The sequence below is a fragment of the Eublepharis macularius genome, chromosome 7, assembly GCF_028583425.1.
Source record: "Eublepharis macularius isolate TG4126 chromosome 7, MPM_Emac_v1.0, whole genome shotgun sequence".
NCBI lineage: Eukaryota > Metazoa > Chordata > Lepidosauria > Squamata > Eublepharidae > Eublepharis > Eublepharis macularius.
The window spans coordinates 73,682,906-73,701,467 of record NC_072796.1 but is presented as its reverse complement, the minus strand read 5'-3'; the positions used below and the strand labels follow the sequence as shown (position 1 = coordinate 73,701,467).

The following is an 18,562-nucleotide window of genomic DNA, read 5'->3' as shown; positions in this document are numbered from 1 at the left end:
CCAGCAGTCACCCACCCAGAGACCTTACCTGAGGAGGAGAAGCAGCAGCAGCCCCAACAACCCAAAGCCCTGCCCCAGCTAGAAAATAGTAGCCTGGCCCAGGAGTTGCCAAAAGCCAAGCCACTCCAGGTGGGGCTATTGGAGGCACTCTGCAGGAAGCCCTGGGCAACCAGCCAAGGAGCCGCAGCTGGACCCACCTTCAGCCATCAGCTCTGCCAGGGAGGCTGGGCTGCTAGCCAGGGGACTGCAGCTGGACATGCCTTCAGCAATCAGCCAAGGCAGGGAGGCTGGGCAGCCAGAGAACAAGGCACAGCTGGTGCTGGTCAGTGGGGCCAGATCAGCTACCCCAGCTGCAACTGCTTGGTGCAGCCCAAGGCCAGGCTGGAAGAGGGGTGGGGCAGTAGAAGGAAGCCCTATAAAAGCTGGCTGGGAAGAGCCCTGTGGTGGTGGGTGTGAGTGAGGAGTGATGATGTGGAGTGAGAGCAGTAAGATGCAAGGGTGGAGGTTTGGAGGAGAGTTCTGGAAGGAGGAGATGAAGGAGGACGCAGAGGGTAAGCAGGCCAGGTTGAGCAGGCCAGCGAGTGGACTGAGAGGGAGTCTGGGTGAGGTATACCGCCCCTCCTTCCACAGAGCAGAATCCCTGGCCCCCCTGTGACGTCAGGAGCAGACCGCCCAGTGCCATGCCCAGCGGCAGCGGCGGCAAGCCCTGACACAACATACTGGCAATGATTTTTTTCTAGAAAATGAGAAATACATTTTGAATTTGGACCACTCTTCTAAACTTATTCTACCTTTCAGATGAATATGTTTAAAATATTTATATCCCTTTACACTCAGATTTTATTTCTGAGGCAGCTTTCAGAAATTAAATGAACATAATTAAAACAAACACCAATAATCCTAATCCTTAAAGTTATCCTCTATTAACCAGTTCTTTAGTGACTGTGTAGAGATTCTTGGGCGCAGCAGTGTTCTTCTTGTGAATCTACATTATAAGATAGTGGAATAAGCACTGTAATGACTTTTTATATCTTTTCATAACCTTGAGTTTACTGCCTGGCAACAGGGCCGGCCAGCGCAGCTGCTCAAAGAAGAGACCTTAAGGACATCTTCTTCCTCAAACTGCTGCCATGGAGGGTTCCTACATTACTGAAGGAGGGATAGTGGCACTGCTCCTCAAGAAGCTCAATGGTGCCTAGAGACACAGCTTTCTTGAAAACTACTGCAGGCATCTTTTTAGCCCATGGTATCTGAACACCTAGCCTTCAAAATAATGATACAACTAATAATAAAACACTTATTCTAGACTCAGAGTTCATATATAGCATCTCTTCAAGAAAAACAATCAAGAATCATTCACTCAGTGACACTGGAGCACCACATGGCTCACAGTTGTTTTTTATTGTAGCCTTTTCCCCATTTATCTTTACTTCTGGAGGCAACCCCTTACCCCTATCTAGCTGACATCAGTAGCAGCAACAACATTAAAGCTACTTTCCATCACACTCAACTTATGGTTTCTTAACAGCTAGTCTGTGGGTGAAGAAAAGAATAAGGTCAGTTTGCAAGTAAAAGGGGACGATAGGGTTTTTTTTATTCACTGGATTTGTGGCCTACCATATCATGCAAGTTCAGGATGGGTAGAATGCATTAAGACACAATAAAATAAAATAAAACTTACAATAAGTATTTAAAAATCCGCTGCATATCATTTTAACTTCAGACTATAAAAGCTTGACCAAGTCAAGTGGTCTTAACCATGCATTCAAAAGATTATCAAAGGGAAAACGGGAGGAAATCAGCAGGTGTAGAAAGTACTACTGTCTTTGCAAGTATTTGCCCATAGAAGTGAACAAAGCAACTTTCTTTTCCTAAAAAAAAGGACCCCTGTCCATAATTATTAAAATTACTTGAATGCAAATTGCAGCACTATACGAGCTAGACAGACACCAGACCAAAACAGGCTGGCAGACGCAGAAAGCATTTCAAAGCTCAAGGCCAGGAAAGCTCTGCCAATCAGTCCTCCATAAGCACTACACACTAACAGAAGAGTTTCAATTGTCAGTTGTCAATGAGGGAGGGGTGGAGCTGCAGAGAGTCACAATCAATAATGGAGAGCTTTCTGGAAAAAAAAATTATGAAACCAAATTCCTGAATTGCACTCAGAAACCAATGTTCTGTCTTCAAAGAACTGGTAGAATGTGTTCCTGGTCACAAGCTGTGCCAAGTAGACAGACAGCTGGATTATGCTCCAAGACACAACGTTCTCTGCAAATGTGAGTGCTAAAATAACCAGTCATAGGAATGATGTTTGCAACAGCTTTCCCACTCTCAGTACCAGGAAAAAGCCCTTCTTTTCTGCCGTGCACTGATCTACCTAATGAAAAATAAATTGGAGGACTAGTAATGTCCAACAACACACAAGATACTGAAGCAAATCCATTCCCAGAATGAGAAAACGGTCTCTACTGTACTTTAAAACAAATATAAAATACACCATTTCCACATTTGGGGTAGTACACAGTCACCTGAAGGGTAGCATGTGTTGGAGAGGGCCATGTGCAGATGCATTACTGTTGCTGTCCCAAGAGATAACCACTTCTGATTCCTGCAAGTATCCTGATAAACTGGCGTAATTTGCCTCAGATAACTAATAGTGCAATGCTATACAGGAATAAACATGAATTAAGTTCCAATTGGACTTATTCCCTAGCACATATGTTTAGGATCGCAGTCTGCTATCCTATTGAACTTAGCGGGGTTAGCCTGAAAAAAGTAATGTCTTGAGATCATGTGGCAGCAGCTACAGCATACCCCTAATGTAAAATGGGAACAGACAGCAACTGCTGAGATTAAATGTATGCACATGTTTTTAAGCATATGTAAACTGTAGTATGTAATCAAATTAGTTTCGACAGATTAAAGGAATTAACTTCTTTATCTCTACTAACTGGGAGACTGCAGTGCCCATGAACCAACAAGAAGAAATTAAAGACTCCAACAGAGCCACACCATTTGTGACTCTCGGCAATTCTTCCTCTCATCTAACTTCACTGCTGCCAAGACACAGAAGCGCCAAGCCTCTTCCAGGTAAGGGGAACCTGGAACCAAGTCATAAAGAGGTATTTCAAAGCAGAGCAGCAGAAAACTCCCCAGCAAGAGCCCCTTACAAGAAGCTCTGATGTGCCCATCTTCTGAGTTTGCTAGATCTACTCCCCCTTCTCACCAGTATTAGGGAACACTTTTGACGCCAAAGCACACAACTAAAGAAGGGAGAGTCTTTAAAGTAAGCTCAAATTTACATGTGCCCCTTAAAAGTGTTTTTCAGGCTTTCTCTAGTTGTTCAAATTGGGTAGCTGTGTCCATTTGTAACAGTGGAAAAGAGCAAGGGTATGAGCTTTCTGAAGAAGTGAATTACCACTACCACTAATTTTGCTAGTCTTATAGGTGCCACTGGACTCTTGCTCTTTTCCACTGCTCTAGTTGTTTAGTTAAATACAGAAAGGCAGTTTTAAATAAATGCATACTACTTTACTGAATAAACTGACGGTTCTGCAGGTAGGCTGACTACTTACAAGTGTATTCTGAGGGGGAGGGGGGAGGTATGGTGGTGGGAGTAGGTATGGAATTCAAAGAAGTGGGTAGAGATAAAAATATGCTCGGCTAACTTCTGTCCCATCCCTCGGAATGATGGTGGTCAGGCCCAATAGGTTTCCTTCTGTTTCAGTTTGATGTTGTGTAATATCAAGTCAGTGAAGAACAAAATTGATACCCTCGGGGAGCTTATTAGAAGGGATGATTGTGACCTATTCTGTGTGACTGAGACCTGGCTAAGTGAGGAAGGCATATTCCTTCTTACACAATTAATACCACTGGGTTACCTGGTCCTTCACCAACCTCAAACAGAAGGTGTGTGTGGGGGGGTGATATTTCTCTGAGATATTTGCCCCTTCTGAGGGATCCCTGTGCCAAAGATTTCTAGCACTGAATGTGTAGGCCTGATGTGGGAAACTGGGGAGAGCTGGTGTACTGACCACTCAGCTTGCCAGCTGACACCCTGCTGAGGCTGTCAGAGGCTGTCGCTGATTAGGTGCTGTGATTCCCCAAATCAGTGTCCTGGGAGACTTCAACATCCACAAAAGGCTGTCTTGTCAGGGGAAGCCTTGGACTTTATGGCTGCCATGGCAACAATGGGTCTCTCCCAGTTTGTGTTGGCTCCCACAGACTAAGCTAGGCACATGTTAGATTTGATCTTTTGTGCCAGGTTTGATCTGGAGCCCACGGTTGTCTGTGAACTGATGCCATGGTCAGATCATTTCCTCATCAGGGTGAGATTGAAGTTAGCTGCCCCCTCCCATTTGGGCAATGTGCTGATTTATGCATGAACTGATTTATGCTCACCCACAGAGACTTATGGATCCTAATGGTTTGCAGGATTTGCCCTCTTTGCCCTCTGCAGCTCCATAGTATAACAAGGAGCTAGAGGCTAAGAGGTTGTTAAAATGGCTAGAGCGCAAATGGCACCTGACTCATGATGAGGCTATGAGAACACATTATAGGATTCAAGTGAAGGCCTATGAAATAGTGGTGAAAGTGGCTAAAAGAAATTACTTTTCCACCTCCATTGCGTCCACTAGTTCGTATTCAGTTCAATTGTTTAGATTGATTGATTTGGCAGTTATCTACTCCTTCTAAACTGGTAGATGATTCAATTTTTAGTTATTTGCAACTTATTTTATGGATAAAGTCTTTGTGCTTCATGCCAACCTAGCATTAACTTTGTTGCTAGTAGCATACCAGGGGCTCCATCTGCATTGTTGAGTTCATTCTTAGACTCCTTCAGTCCACTTACCCACACAGATGTTGACAGAACCCTGATGGCTGTAAGGTTCAGCATGTGCTTGTTGGACCCCTGTCCCTTTTGACTAATTAAATATTGCTGTGATGTAGAGGGAACCCCTTGCAAGCAATTATTTACTGTTCTCTTATGCTGGGCCATCTTCCTAGCTCCCTCAAGGAAGCAGTAGTGAGACCTCTATTGAAAAAGCCTTCCTTGGATAAATGGGAGCTAGCAAATTACCACCCAGTGTCAAATTTGCCTTTTTTAGGTAAGGTCATGGAGAGGACTTACCAGCGTCAGGGTTTTTTGAATGATACATCAGCACTTGATCTATTCTAATCTGAATTTAGGCCAGGCTTTGGGACTGAGACTGCTTTAATGGTTCTGGTTGATGACATCTAGCTTCAGTTAGATACGGGTGGTTGTGCAGTGCTGATTTTATTAGACATGTTGGCAGTGCTTGACACAGTTGACCATTTGGTCCTGGTCGACCGCCTAGCCTCACTGGGGGTAAGAACTACTGTCTTACAATGGTTTGCCTCTTTCCTCCAAGGATGCTCAATGAGAATAATCATGGGAAGAGGGTTCATCCCAACAGGAACTACATTATGAGGTCATGCAGGGATTGATCTTATCTCCAATGCTATACATATATGCTCTCAAGTGGATGTTGTTAGGAGGTTTAGGGTTGGATGCCACCAATACACTGATGACACCCAACTCTACCTTCTACTTGATAAGCAACCAGAAACAGATATCTCTTCCTTGGCCCAATGCCTGTATGCCATGGTAGAGTGGCTGATGGAAAGTTGGCTTAAATTAAATACTTTGAAAACTGTGGTCCTAAGGCTGGGAAGGACTTAGGCTGTGGGGAATTTATCACTTCCATTACTCTATGGAGCCTAGCTTTCTGCTGCAGACTCCGTGAAGAGTTTGAGAGCTTGGCTTGATTCTGAGCTTTCCATGGACAAACAAATGTCCATGGTGACTTGAATAGCATTTTTGCATCTTTGCCAGGCCTGACAACTTTCCCCATATGTATCTCAATCTGACCTTGCCACATTGATCCATGCGACGGTCACCTCTCATTTAGACTACTGCAACTCAATCTACATAGGGCTATCCTTGAAGACATTCAGTAATTTCATGTGGTGCAGAACGTGGCTGCTAGGTTGCTGACCAAGTCACCACAGTCAGCTCATATAACACTGATTTTGAAGCAGCTGCAGTGGTTACTAGGGATGTGTGCTTCGAGTTTGGGATCCAGGTTTTTAACCCAGATCGGGCCCGATTTGGGAATCACTGAAGTTATTCAGGAATGCCTAAGCAAAACTTACCGAAGTGCTTTGGAACGCTTCGGTAAGCTTCAGGTAGCATGCAGGCAGTCTTTCCCTTGCCATTCCTAAGGAACAGCAAGAGGAAACAGTGTTTCCAGCGGCTTTTTCAGGCAATCGGAGGGGGGATGAGGGGGTTGGAGTGAGAGGCAAGAGGGAGGGGATCAGGGAATGGAGGAGGGCTGTGAAAGAGTGGCCAGTCCCTGCAACACCAGCTCTCCTTCTCTGGGGAGAGTTTTTTTTAAATCCTGCAGGGCAGGGGAAAGCTAGGTTTCTAGGTGGCTAGGGGTGGCATTTTGCAAGCAAAATGCACCAAATTTGCAGGGGCCCTACTCCTACCTGTCATCTCAAGACATCCCAAGTTTCAGGGAGATTGGACTTCAGGGGCCCATGTTATGGCTCCCCAAAGAAGGTGCCCTATCCTCCACCAATCTCCATTATTCTTTATGGGAAAAACTAGAGGGCTTTCTAGGTGGGCTGGGGGTAGCATTTTGCAAGCAAAATGAACTTGGATTTGACTGGACCTGATGACTGCTGGACGTGACTGACTGCACATGGAGAAGACTCAGAGTGGTTTTTTTCACTTTGGGGGGGAAGGGGTTGTCTTGATGGGTTAAGGAAAAGGGAAGTTATTAGTTTGCATTTTAAATTTTAAATTGTTTAATTTTTGCTGCTTGCTTGCTGAATAGTTTTGCTGTGTGGGGGTGCATTGTTTGCCTTGTTTTGGGGTGTTGTGTGGGGAGTATGCTTTACTTGGCTTGCATTTATTGTTAGTTTTCTTGAGAGTGCTTCTGAGCCTGAAGCCAGTGGGGTCCCTCTTTTGTAGCTGTGCTCGGCGAATGCAACTTGTGGCTGGGTGCTATTAGCATTAGGTTTTGTTCTGTGGTGTTTCCCCACTGGCTGAACTCAGTGCCTGGCTGCAGTGAATGACACTGGTATGCTGGGCTAAGTTGCAAGAGTGTCCCTTGGTTCAGTTTGGTTTGGGTGGAATGGATGTGATTGTCTGATGTGAAGTTGTTCCCCTTGCATCAGTTTGGTTATGGGGGGGGGGCCTTCAGTTTATTTCTAATTTCAAGAGTTCCCTTGCTTCATATGGTTTTGTGTATTTTGTATTGCTGTTTAACTGTATGTTGTATTTCATGTTTGACGATATGTTGTACTTTAGTATTTTAATATTAATGTAATGTAAATGTAACATTAATGCTGTTACCTGCCCTGAGCCACTTGTGGAGAGGGTGTGCAAGAAACCTAATAGATATCATTTGTTTAAATTAATGTTTTGTTAGTGTGATTCTCTGATGTGAAATTTGGTCCTTCTAGGGAACAATGAAGAGTGGCTGGCCAGCCTGCTCTGGGGGTACAGGGTTTTTTGGGGGAGTGTGTGTTTGGTTCTGTTGGGCTTTCCCAGGGTAGCATGAGGTTGCATTCAGGAGCATGCCTCGGCTGTGGCATCCTCGCCCTTTGCATTAGTGTCCCTGGAAAAGAAATTTTAAAAGTTCTTCTCATCACAGAGAACTATGGGTGGCTGGCCAGCCTGCTCTGGGGGTGCCGGGCTTTTGGGGGGAATTCAATTTGGTTCTGTTGGGCTGTTTGGGGTGTAGATGGTAAGTGGGAATGTGCATGTGGCCACTGATGCCATGATCCATGTTTTTCTGCTGCGGGAGTCTGTTTTTCCCCACAATAAAAACAAATGGGGAGACTGGAGGCACCTTCTTTGGGAGGGCATAAAATGCCCCCCCCAGGATCCAATCCCCCTGGGTGGTCTTGGGAGGACATTAAGTGCATTTTGCTTGCAAAATGCCACCTCCAGTCCCCTATTTAGCTTCTCTAGAGAGCTCCCTGGTTCGCTTCCCTAGTTTTCCCCATAGGGGGTCCGTCTCTTCCATTATGAACCCTCCAGCCTGCTTCATTCATTTTCGCAGGACTTCCCTAGTTTTCCCCATAGGAAATAACAGAGATTGGAGGTGGATAGGGGCATTTATTTGGGGGGGGGGAGATAACATGGCCCCAAAGTCCAATCTCCCTGAAACTTGGGGTTTTGAGAGGACAGGTAGGAGTAGATCCCCTGCAAATTTGGTGCATTTTGCTTGCACCTAGACCCCCCCCTAGTTTTCCCCATAGAGAATAATGGAGATTGGAGGTGGATAGGGCACCTTCTTTGCCCCCCCCAAAGTCCAATCTTTCTGAAACTTAGGTGGTCATGAGAGGAAAGTTAGGAGGTCCCCAGCAACTTTGGGATTATTAAGTAAGAAAATGGACCCCCCCCAGTCCCCCAGATAGTTGGGAATGGAGTTTCCCATTGGAAACTATGGCCAAATCTTACTTAAAGCACTTGAAGTGCTTTAAATACCGGAAGCCAAAGTGGCAAGCCTCTCCAGGATGTGGGTTTTCCCCAATTTTTCCCCTGCTTTGTGTAAACCCGAAGTGGGTAATCCAAATCTTTCTAATTGGTACCCTATTGGGTACCAATTAGCCTCCAGATCCAATTCATGGTATTGGTCCTCACCTTTAAAGCCTTTCATGGTCTGGAACCCTCATACCTTTGGGTCCGTCTCTTCCATTATGAACCCCCCAGCCTGCTTCATTCATTTTTGCAGGGCTTGCTGTGGTTCCTGACCCTAGGGTGGCACAACTTATTTCCACCAGGAAAAGGGGCATTACAGTTGTGGCGCCCTTCCTTTGGAATGCACTGTCAGAAGGCACTCGTGCTCAGCAGGAACTGCTGATGTGTCAGAAACTTTGTAAGGCAGAACTATTCCTGTGTGCTTTTGCTATCTAATATCTTCTGTAAGGCCAAGGAAATTGCTATGCATTTTATCTACATGCAATTTTTATGTTAGTCATAGGTTTTATAGGCTGGGGTTGAGACTACAGTGATTTTTAAATTATTTGTATTAGGCTGTTTTATTGTGATTTTATTGAATATTATATTTTTGTATTGTTTTTAACAGTTGTAATTGTTGTAAACCACTTCAAGATCTTAATTGATAAGAAGTGGTATAAAATTGAATAAATAAATAAAATATTTTAGCTATCCTGAATTTTATTTATTTACAAAAATGTTATGCTGCCCTTCTGCCCAATCAGAGCCACTAAGGTGGCTAACACTTAAAGAAAAACATCATGAAACCAATTAAAACCAAAACTAAAATACATATTAAAAGCACATAGAACAGCAAATTAAAACATAGGGCAGGAAGGAGGGATCACTGAGGGAACACCAGAAGAAAAAAAACTTTACCCACTGGCAAAAGACAGTGTCAAAAGGGGGGAGAAGATTAGTATCTCTGTATGGAGAATTCCAGAGTTTTTGTGCCCTGGTCAAGAAGGCTGTCTTTTAGGTTGCCACCTGCCTAATCTTTAACACATGCATGTGAGCTTGCTATGAGAGCTTAGACGAAAATCACATTTGTATCCTACCTTTCTTCCAACTTAGTAATCAGTGTAGCCTGCTTGAAGCTCCCAGACAGTCTTGCATGCATGCATCAGCCAACTCTCACATGTTTGTTGTAACACCCTTTCCTCACACCATACCCCAGGCCTGCAACTGTGAGAGGGCCTGTGTTGTGTAGTGGTTAGAGTGCTGAATTAGGAATTGAGAGACTCAGGTTCAAATCCCCTCTGTGCCATGGAAGCTCACTGGGTGACCTTGCACCAGTCACATGCTCTCAGCCTAACCCACCTCACAGGATTGTTGAGAGGATAAAATGAAGGAGAGGAAAATTATATAAACCACCCTGGAACCCCAATGGGGAGGGAAAATAGGGTATAAATAAAGTAAATAAATAAATTCAACTTGTAGCACTGTATTTCTGTTATTTTATGGGAATGCCTTGTCAATGGGCTAGAAATAACAAAAGCATGCTTTCCCCATCAGAAATTATGATTTTATGCATATGCAAATTACATTGACTAAAATGCATATGATCAAAACACTTCCTTAATAAAATGATACCCTTCTTTAATTTTCAGATGTTAAATTATTTTTCTATAACCAAAAACTAAGGTCTGGAAAGGTTATTCTAGAAGATCCATTAAAAGTGAAACACAGGATCTCACTAGAATAGATTTTTAGTGCTTTCATATATTACTAAATTCACTTCTAGTTTTGGAACTATGAAACCACTGTGGCAGATGACTGAAGACATCTCATGAAACAGTGTAAGTCTTCATAAATTGGTCGTTGCTAGCTGCATTCTTAATTTACTAACTACTTGCAAAACTTTCCTTTCAGAAACAGGAAGAGTTGTCGGTACACCAACAGAGCAATCCTAAACAGAAATACATCCATAGAATGTATCCACAGAAATCAATAGGCATAGAAGGGTAAAACTTTGCTTATGTTTTCACTATTCATAAAAATATCTCTATAATCCTTCTATCTATTGCTAGATTAGCAATGCAATCCTATGATAAGTTAATACATACTAAATCCATTTTAGACTGAATTAACTCTGCATGGCCTTATGCTGTAAACTGCTTTATTAAGTCAACATTCAGCTCTATTTTTCAACAGAATATTTTCTACCCTACACATGTAAATATAGTCTACTTATCTACAGTTGAGCTGAAAATCAATCATGTTAGATGGACTAGATTTGGATACGAACCATGGACAAACCCCCAGGTCTTGTACACAGTCCAGTCTTGTTCATATTGAATTTATTTTCTTTTGATAATATTACTTACATTTTATAAACATTAAATATTTTAATTTATTTAAATTTGAAATTTTAAAGAAAATTTCTCGCCCACACTGCAGAAATTTGAAAACAAACCCTACATTGTCTACTGAATGTCCCAACCATTGATCATGTTCACTTACACTGTGTAAACCGCCTTGAGTCTCTGCGAGAAAGGCAAACTATAACATTTTTTTAAAATGAATAGATTTCGTTTGCTTAAAAATTGAATGTACTCTCCTTCTGGACTTTTTCATACCCACTTGAAATCTGTCATCACTACTGTAATTCTATTCCTCATGTTTGAAGAATGCTACCAGCATTTTAAATTGGCCCACAGCTGGAAGTATGGGTCCTGCTTGCCATCACATGATAATAGAACATTTACCATTGCCTGAGAGGTAAAGAAATGCAACAAGCTCATGTAGGGCTCAAAATTGGCTCAGCTTCTACACAGCTTTCCCTTCTCCCAGTACAGCTGTAATATGTTACTCTATAACATAAACATTAATTCAGACTTCCAAACACGGTTTACATATTTCCACAATACAGCACTTCATATACTGCATATACATACACCGTTTTATTAATTCATTGTAATTTGGTAGCACAGCTCCATTAAAGTCAAATGATCTCATCTACTTCTAAATATTTATCAAGATTTTCCTAATTCTTTAATAAACTAATAAAATAAATTAATTTCATTATAACTAAGCAGGTACTGAAAAGTAAATAATAATATAGCATAGTGGAGCAACTTAAAAAAATAAAGTATATACCTCATAACTCTGAGCTGTAACAAAGTTAAGATCTCAGCTCTTAAATCAACCAACCAAGATGCTATTAGGTCAGAAGATATGGTGAACACACAACAAAAGTATAAATAGATGTAGGACATATATACAATCTCAGGTTCAGCCCCTGCCAAATTACCTAAGCACAACAAGTAAGGGAGAAAGCATTCATGCACATTTAAAACTTGCAGTGTCGAAAAACAGCACTCCAAATTGTTTCTGGAAATTAACCGGGAGCCAATAAAAATGTTTCAGTACAGTTATTACATACTTCATCTGGCCAACTCCTGCTAACCAAAAGTTTCAGTTAACCTGCAAAGACAGTCCAATGTAAAGCACATGACAACAGTCCAACTTGGAAATTACCAAGACAAAAAGAAAAGTTTTGAGCTGGTACCTAAAGGAGTGTACGATAGGTGCCAGACAAGCCTCAAGGGGAAGGGAATTCCACTGATGAAGTGCCACTGCTGACATCGCCCCATCTCTCGTTGCCATCCACCTCACCTCTGACTGCAGAGGGCAGAGCTTGTGAGGAGTATCTTAACTGGTGGGCTGGCCATTAGGGAAAGAAAAAGTCCTTCAAGTGCCTTGATCTCAAACCATTTAGGGCCTTAAAAAGATAAGAACTCTCCGTTTGCATTTATAGAACGTGCAACATAACGTATGAAGTTTCCATGCTTAAGAGACCTGTACTAGCCATGAATGTCAAGTGCTAGGCAGGATATGCTTGTCACACCCACTCTGCAACATCTTTTGGGCTACAAGAAGCTATTTATTTTTTTTATTTACGTCATTTATAGTCCGCCTTTCTCACTGAGACTCAAGGCGGATTACACAGTATGAGGTTAATACAATCAATATCAAGTAAGTACATTTCAATACAATATCATAAGGTAAACATATACAAGTTTAAAGACATATCATTAGCAAGGATCCAAGACATAGTAGAGATACTGAAGCAAAACAATCAATCCTAGGACTAGAATTGCTAGAAGAATGTTATCTACTTTTTGTTTGCAGCTGTATTAACTTGCTTCTCTGGATTGAGAATAACCCTATGGCTCTTAACTGAGTCAGAAAGGGTCACCTAGACCCCCTCAAATGTGGAAAACACCATGTCCTTCAAGACCTTAGCCTTCTCAACCAACACTTCTTCCATCTTGTCAGGATTTATTTTCAACCTGTTCACCATTTAATCACTGCAGTACTGGTTCAGAACCTCTACAGCATCACTGGATGATTTGCATAAAGAAACACAGAGCAGGGTGTCTTCGGCATATTGATGACAGCTTGGTACAAATCACAAATGACTTCCCCTAAGAGCTTCAGAGACAGATCAAGTAATAAGGGAGACAAGACAGAACCACAAGGCAAATGGCACATCAGTGACAACTGGTATCCCACACCAACTCGCTGAAACCTGCCCACAGCAAGATAGCATGGTCCACAGTATCAAAGGCTGCTATCCACTAAGAGCAACAAAGAGGCCCAGCCAGGAGATCACCAACTAAGGTCCACAGCAAGATTTTGTCCCATTCCTCAGTCCTACGTTATGTTTGCCTTTCAAGGCCATGCGTAGGTAAATGAATAAAATGAGTCCCATTGGCTGATCCAAATGGAAATCATAAAACACTACACTGTGATTCACCTTTTTAAAAGCTATGGTACAGCACAGGCTACACATTCAAGTATGGATCATAACCTAATGCTTGATTATTACCCAATATTTTTATAAAGTTTAATTTTTAGATGTCTCTAATTCCATAGAAGCTAAAGGTTACATGCAGAATACATGACTATGTTTAAATTATTTCTTTGACAAACCATATGAAAATTTTGTTCAGCACACATTCTATTGTACTATTTCACAACAGAACAATAATGATCAACAAGTAAGCATCTAGGTCAACAGACAACACCATGTATTTCCTGGAAAAGTAGGATAGCTTTTGTGTATGCCCACTTGCTTCCTCCCTGCTCCCTCATGACCTTTCTACTGGATATAATGGTGCTTGATCTAAAAGGCATGTAAACAGGGGAGGAAGAAACAGCCACCCCAAAGCTGATGCTCTCTACTACACAATTCCCACTGAAAAAGCTCATCTGTCCCCCTTGACACTTTCCCTCAACAACCTGAAAAGGTGACAGTTGTTATTCCATCGGAGAACCAAATAGAAGACTTGCATCCCATTTCAGGGTTTGCTTTGTTGTTGTTTTTTTTGTTTTGTTTTTTTGGTAACTGAAGATGACAACAGAAGTTCAGAACCAGAAGCTTTCAGTCACAGATGAACTAGTCATATAACATTTGAAGTACACTAGAATTTATTATTTCTATTTACTTCATTTATACCCTTCCCTTCTCTCCAAAGTGGCTTACATTGTTCACCACTTCTTCATTTTATCCTGAACAACAACCCTGTGAGGTAGGTTAGGCTGAAGAGTGTCACCCAGTGTCCTTCCATAGTAGAGTGGGAATTGAACCTGGGTCTCCCACATCCTAGTCCAACACCCGAACCACTATTGAACAGTGTTCTTTTTTTAGCAACTCTGTAATAAACTGCACCCCATTTTTAATTACAATCATGCTTCATCTGAACCCCCAAGATGTGCCATTTCTGCTTCAACATTAGCAGGATGATTTGTAATGCTGATTTAATGCAACTAACCTAACACAGCTATTAAAGCTTTGATCTCTTTATACTCTGTGGGCAAAAGTTTTGGTTTCTCCCCACTGCCATAAATACCCCCCCCCAGGAGAGATTTTTTTTTTAACCAAAAAAATCCTGCTTGGGGGATAAGGCATGAAGCTACTTCCAAAAATACTTTGTTTTCACCTCCAAACAGGTTTTCTTTGGTTCAAATACATTTCACTGATGCTTGTTCTTGTACCAGGAGCTATAAAATTATCAGGGTGGAGAAAGATGCTATCACAAGGAACTCAGATTTGCTAACAAACAATATTAAGCACTTCTCTTCCTGTGTACAATGGATGACAAAAATGGAACACAAACACTTCATCCAGGTACCTACATTAAACCATTCTGTTCCACTGACTTCAGTGCAACTGGATATATGCCAGTTTAATAGTGTCATTCTAAACAAACTCACACCTTTCTAATCCCATATATAACCTGCAGTTTCCACTGTACAGGATTTTCAGATGAAAAAACTGTAAGAACTGTTTACCTGCCCTTCAACCAACTGTGTTACTGTCCATTCAGTTACCTCTTATCAGGTCAAGTGCAAGGACCTTCATCAGTAACACAGTGCAATAGATCATCAGATAAAGAAAATAAATAACATGTCATATTTTTATTATGTATATACAATTATAATTTTACAAGTTTAACTTTTCTACTATAATCTATCTTCTTGAGGTATATCTAAATGCAAGCAAACTACATTTTTTAATGCAAATTATTCCCATGGAGTAGAGGAATGTTTAGAATTGGGACCTCAGGTTGTGATTCTTAAGCATACTTATGGTACATTTATAGGCCACCTCTATAAAGGACTGAGGTGGCTCAAATCCTACTTCTCAATCCCTATTCTATGAAAACAACAAATAAGTCTAATGGAGGATAATGAGATCTATTTCCAAGTATCCACAGGACTGCAACCTTAGTACATTAAACTAAATTCAATGGATCGTAATTCTACATATATGCATTTAGGATGGAAACATTAAACAGCAATTTATTCTCAGCGTTATGCAAAGCAACCAAATCCTAAAGACATGTAAAAATCAAACTGTAATCCTAAGCATACTTATTTGGAATTGACCTCAACTGAAGTCAGTGACATTTACTTCTTAATAAAGATATATAAGGTTTTCTGCTGAGCCCCACTCCTAAGCCTAGTTAGTTGGGAGTAAATTCCATTGAACTTGGTCAGACTTGTCAATAACCATGCTTAGGTTTGTGTTGCTTAACTTGTGTTGCTCCTTTCCATAGAAAGGAGACTTGGGTACTATGTACCGTCAAAACACATCAAATTTACACTATTTTTCCTTAGAGATGCCATGCGCAGTTACTATTGTTGCACAATGAAATACATATGTCCTCTTTTGTTGCGTGCAATCCTCATATCTGTTTCATTTGCACAGTCCTCAAAGCACACGGTGCAGTCATTATTTGAGACTACGAAATTCCCCCTGAGAAAGAAGTATAAGCCTAAAGCACTTTAACAGGGAAGATCTTGCAAGAAAAACACTACCTCCTCCCTCCCGCTGGTTCTCTTTATTTATAATTTTCGCCCCTTGTTTATCTCGCCTTTGAGAAAAAAGGCCGCCACCGCCAACTGTCACCACAGCCCTCTGTCTGCAAATTATCCCCAAACTTCCCGGCAACACAGGAATCATCCCGTGAAAAGAGCAAGGCATGGCTCGAGTCGCCACCCTAGAGGTAACTGGTTTAATTCATTCCTCCCCTGTCGATCTCCTGTTGACAAGTCCTCCGGCCAGCGGCTCCTCAGTTCAGCGAAGCCTCCTATTGGCAGCTGGTAGCCTAGCAAGGCGTGGGGGGGGGGGGGGGCTGCAGACAGGCGAGGCGCTACCAGCGCCGTCTTCGCGCGAATCTGACACCCACCTCGAAGCAGTTCCCAGGGGCGTCCCTGGCTCGGACAGGGCAGGCCCGCTAGCCCACTTGGGTGCCTCTCCCTTCCGCGCTCCAAGTGGGTGAAAGCGGAGCGCGCTAACGAACCGCCTGCGAGACCGACCCGCTGACGCTTCCTGCAAATGCAAGCCCGATTCGTTCGAAGCCTCCGCGAGCCCTCCACCTTCCCCTCCAGCAGCTGCCTGCAGCCCGATCCGGCCTGCGTCGCCCGGATAACTCAAACCGGGGGGAGGCGAACCGCGCAACCTACCTCCCCGGAGAAGCACCGACGGGCTCTCCCCGGGCTGCCCAGTCCTCTTTCTTATCATTGTTATTGCAACATGCGAGGTGACCGAAGCAAGTGAAGGCCCGCTTTCTTACCGTGCGAAGAGCTGGCAAGGAGGAAAGACGGCGAGCCAGCCCTCCCTGCCCCCTCCCCCCGAACAGCTGCTCCAGGAAACTCTCCGAAGGCGAACCTCGTCGCCACAGCTTTCTTCGGCTGCCTCTCGGGCTCTGTGGCTGGAGGAGACGGGGAGGGGAGGAGACAGAGGCGGGCTTGGCGAGCTACGCCCCTCTGGCCCGTGTCGTGGGAGAAGGGCGAGAGAGTAGCTGCCAGCAGCGCGCTTTTGCTCCGGCTTAACTACCACTCCCGTGGAGGCCCAGTGTTTCCTTTGGAATCTCATGGCACTGAAAGGGGCACAGCTCATAGACATGCTTTTAAAAAAAAAACAACCGTTGTTACACTGTAAGAAACTAATAGGAAAAAGGGACATCTTTGCTGTCAATATTATGCCCAAATATAACTGACGGACAGGAGAATAGCTGCCACTGGGAGAAAGAGATCGTAATATTCTATAACCGTAAGAGCACAATTTGTTCTGTAGGTACCCATGATAATCTGGAATACTCTACTAAATCATCCCAAATTCCATACAGATAAACTAACGGGTTAGAATCGCCGCTTCAGTCTGAATGATCTCGAATACGCACCTTTGAAGGAACTTCGGCCGCAAAGCTGGTTGGGAAGGAGGTGGGGCACTCGACCCTTGTGCGCGTTTATTGAGAAGGAAAACCTCGCTCCGAGAAAACAAGAGTAATGGCAATCAGAAGAGGAGGTGGGAGCGGGGCTGCAGATGAAATCGAGGGAATGGAGCTTTGCATTTGGCCAGTTGGACCACCCACCTCACACCCGCTCCTCCCCCTCCGGGCTGTCCTTCAGAAGGGGAGTGCCGCTAGCCTTGGAGATTGAGATATGAGGGGTTTATCCCTTGACTCGTTTCTCTCCTTGTGGCAAGAAGTTGACGACTACATCAGCAGCTCTTCATTGTGACAGAACCACATCTTACTGGCAGTTGCCAGGCCAGGAGTGGGGGGCTAAAAGGAGCAAATTAATACTCCTACCTGAGCAAGAAGAACTATTACGATGAATATTCAGATGCTGAAGAGAAGAGCCTGTAATTAGTGTAAATTTCTGGAAAAAATCATTATAAAAACAAGAGTTATCATGGTGCAAAATCATTGTTTACATTTTACAACAGTAAGGTGTGGAGTACTATTGCTATGATCTCCAATTATTGTAGCATTTTTCTTTCTATGCGAACAATACAGCTACGAATTTTGACATGTACAAAGAGAAAGAAAAATGCTACAATAATTGGAGATCATAGCAATAGTACTCCACACCTTACTGTTGTAAAATGTAAACAATGATTTTGCACCATGATAACTCTTGTTTTTATAATGATTTTTTCCAGAAATTTACACTAATCACAGGCTCTTCTTCTCTTCAGCATCTGAATATTCATCGTAATAGTTCTTCTTGCTCAGGTAGGAGTATTAATTTGCTCCTTTTAGCACCCCACATCTGGCCTGTATTGTTCGCATACTTGCTGTGAGAAGGATGAGTCCCAGATTTCTGATACAAATGGGTAAAAAATGAGTTTTTCTCACAAAAATACGTTGCACGTTCAACAATGTAAAACATAATGCAGTCCTGGGTTTTAATTTAAAAAATTCATTTTGATTTGTTTTTCTTCACGTAAGGCAAGAAACAATCTGAGGAAACACAGGAAAGAAGTTCTGCTTAAGTCATTTAAGCTTTGCTCCACTCTGATATTAATATCCACTCTGATATTAATATTTCCTTCGCCAACTTTACTTCTTAGGACTGGTTCACAAATGCAGTTGCATTTACATTATTTTTCATTATTTGATTACTCATAGCTAAGCATGTGCTCTTGACTCAATTGAAATGCACTTTGCTTGAGGTGATGTGTGGTGACCACCAAGATTGAGAGCTGGTGTGGTATAGTGGTGAGAC

At 42.7% G+C, this 18,562-nt stretch overlaps 1 protein-coding gene across 3 annotated transcripts in view; it reads right to left on the bottom strand.

Annotated features, from left to right (window-relative positions):
• GREB1L (GREB1 like retinoic acid receptor coactivator) overlaps positions 1-16,730 on the bottom strand; it is a 247,207-nt gene extending 230,477 nt beyond the window's left edge. For all 3 annotated transcript variants that reach the window (XM_054984549.1, XM_054984550.1, XM_054984551.1), the window contains exon 1: positions 16,624-16,730. The gene's annotated coding sequence lies outside the window, so the exon portion shown is untranslated. The remainder of the gene's footprint in view (positions 1-16,623) is intronic.
• Between the last annotated feature and the right edge of the window lie 1,832 nt (positions 16,731-18,562).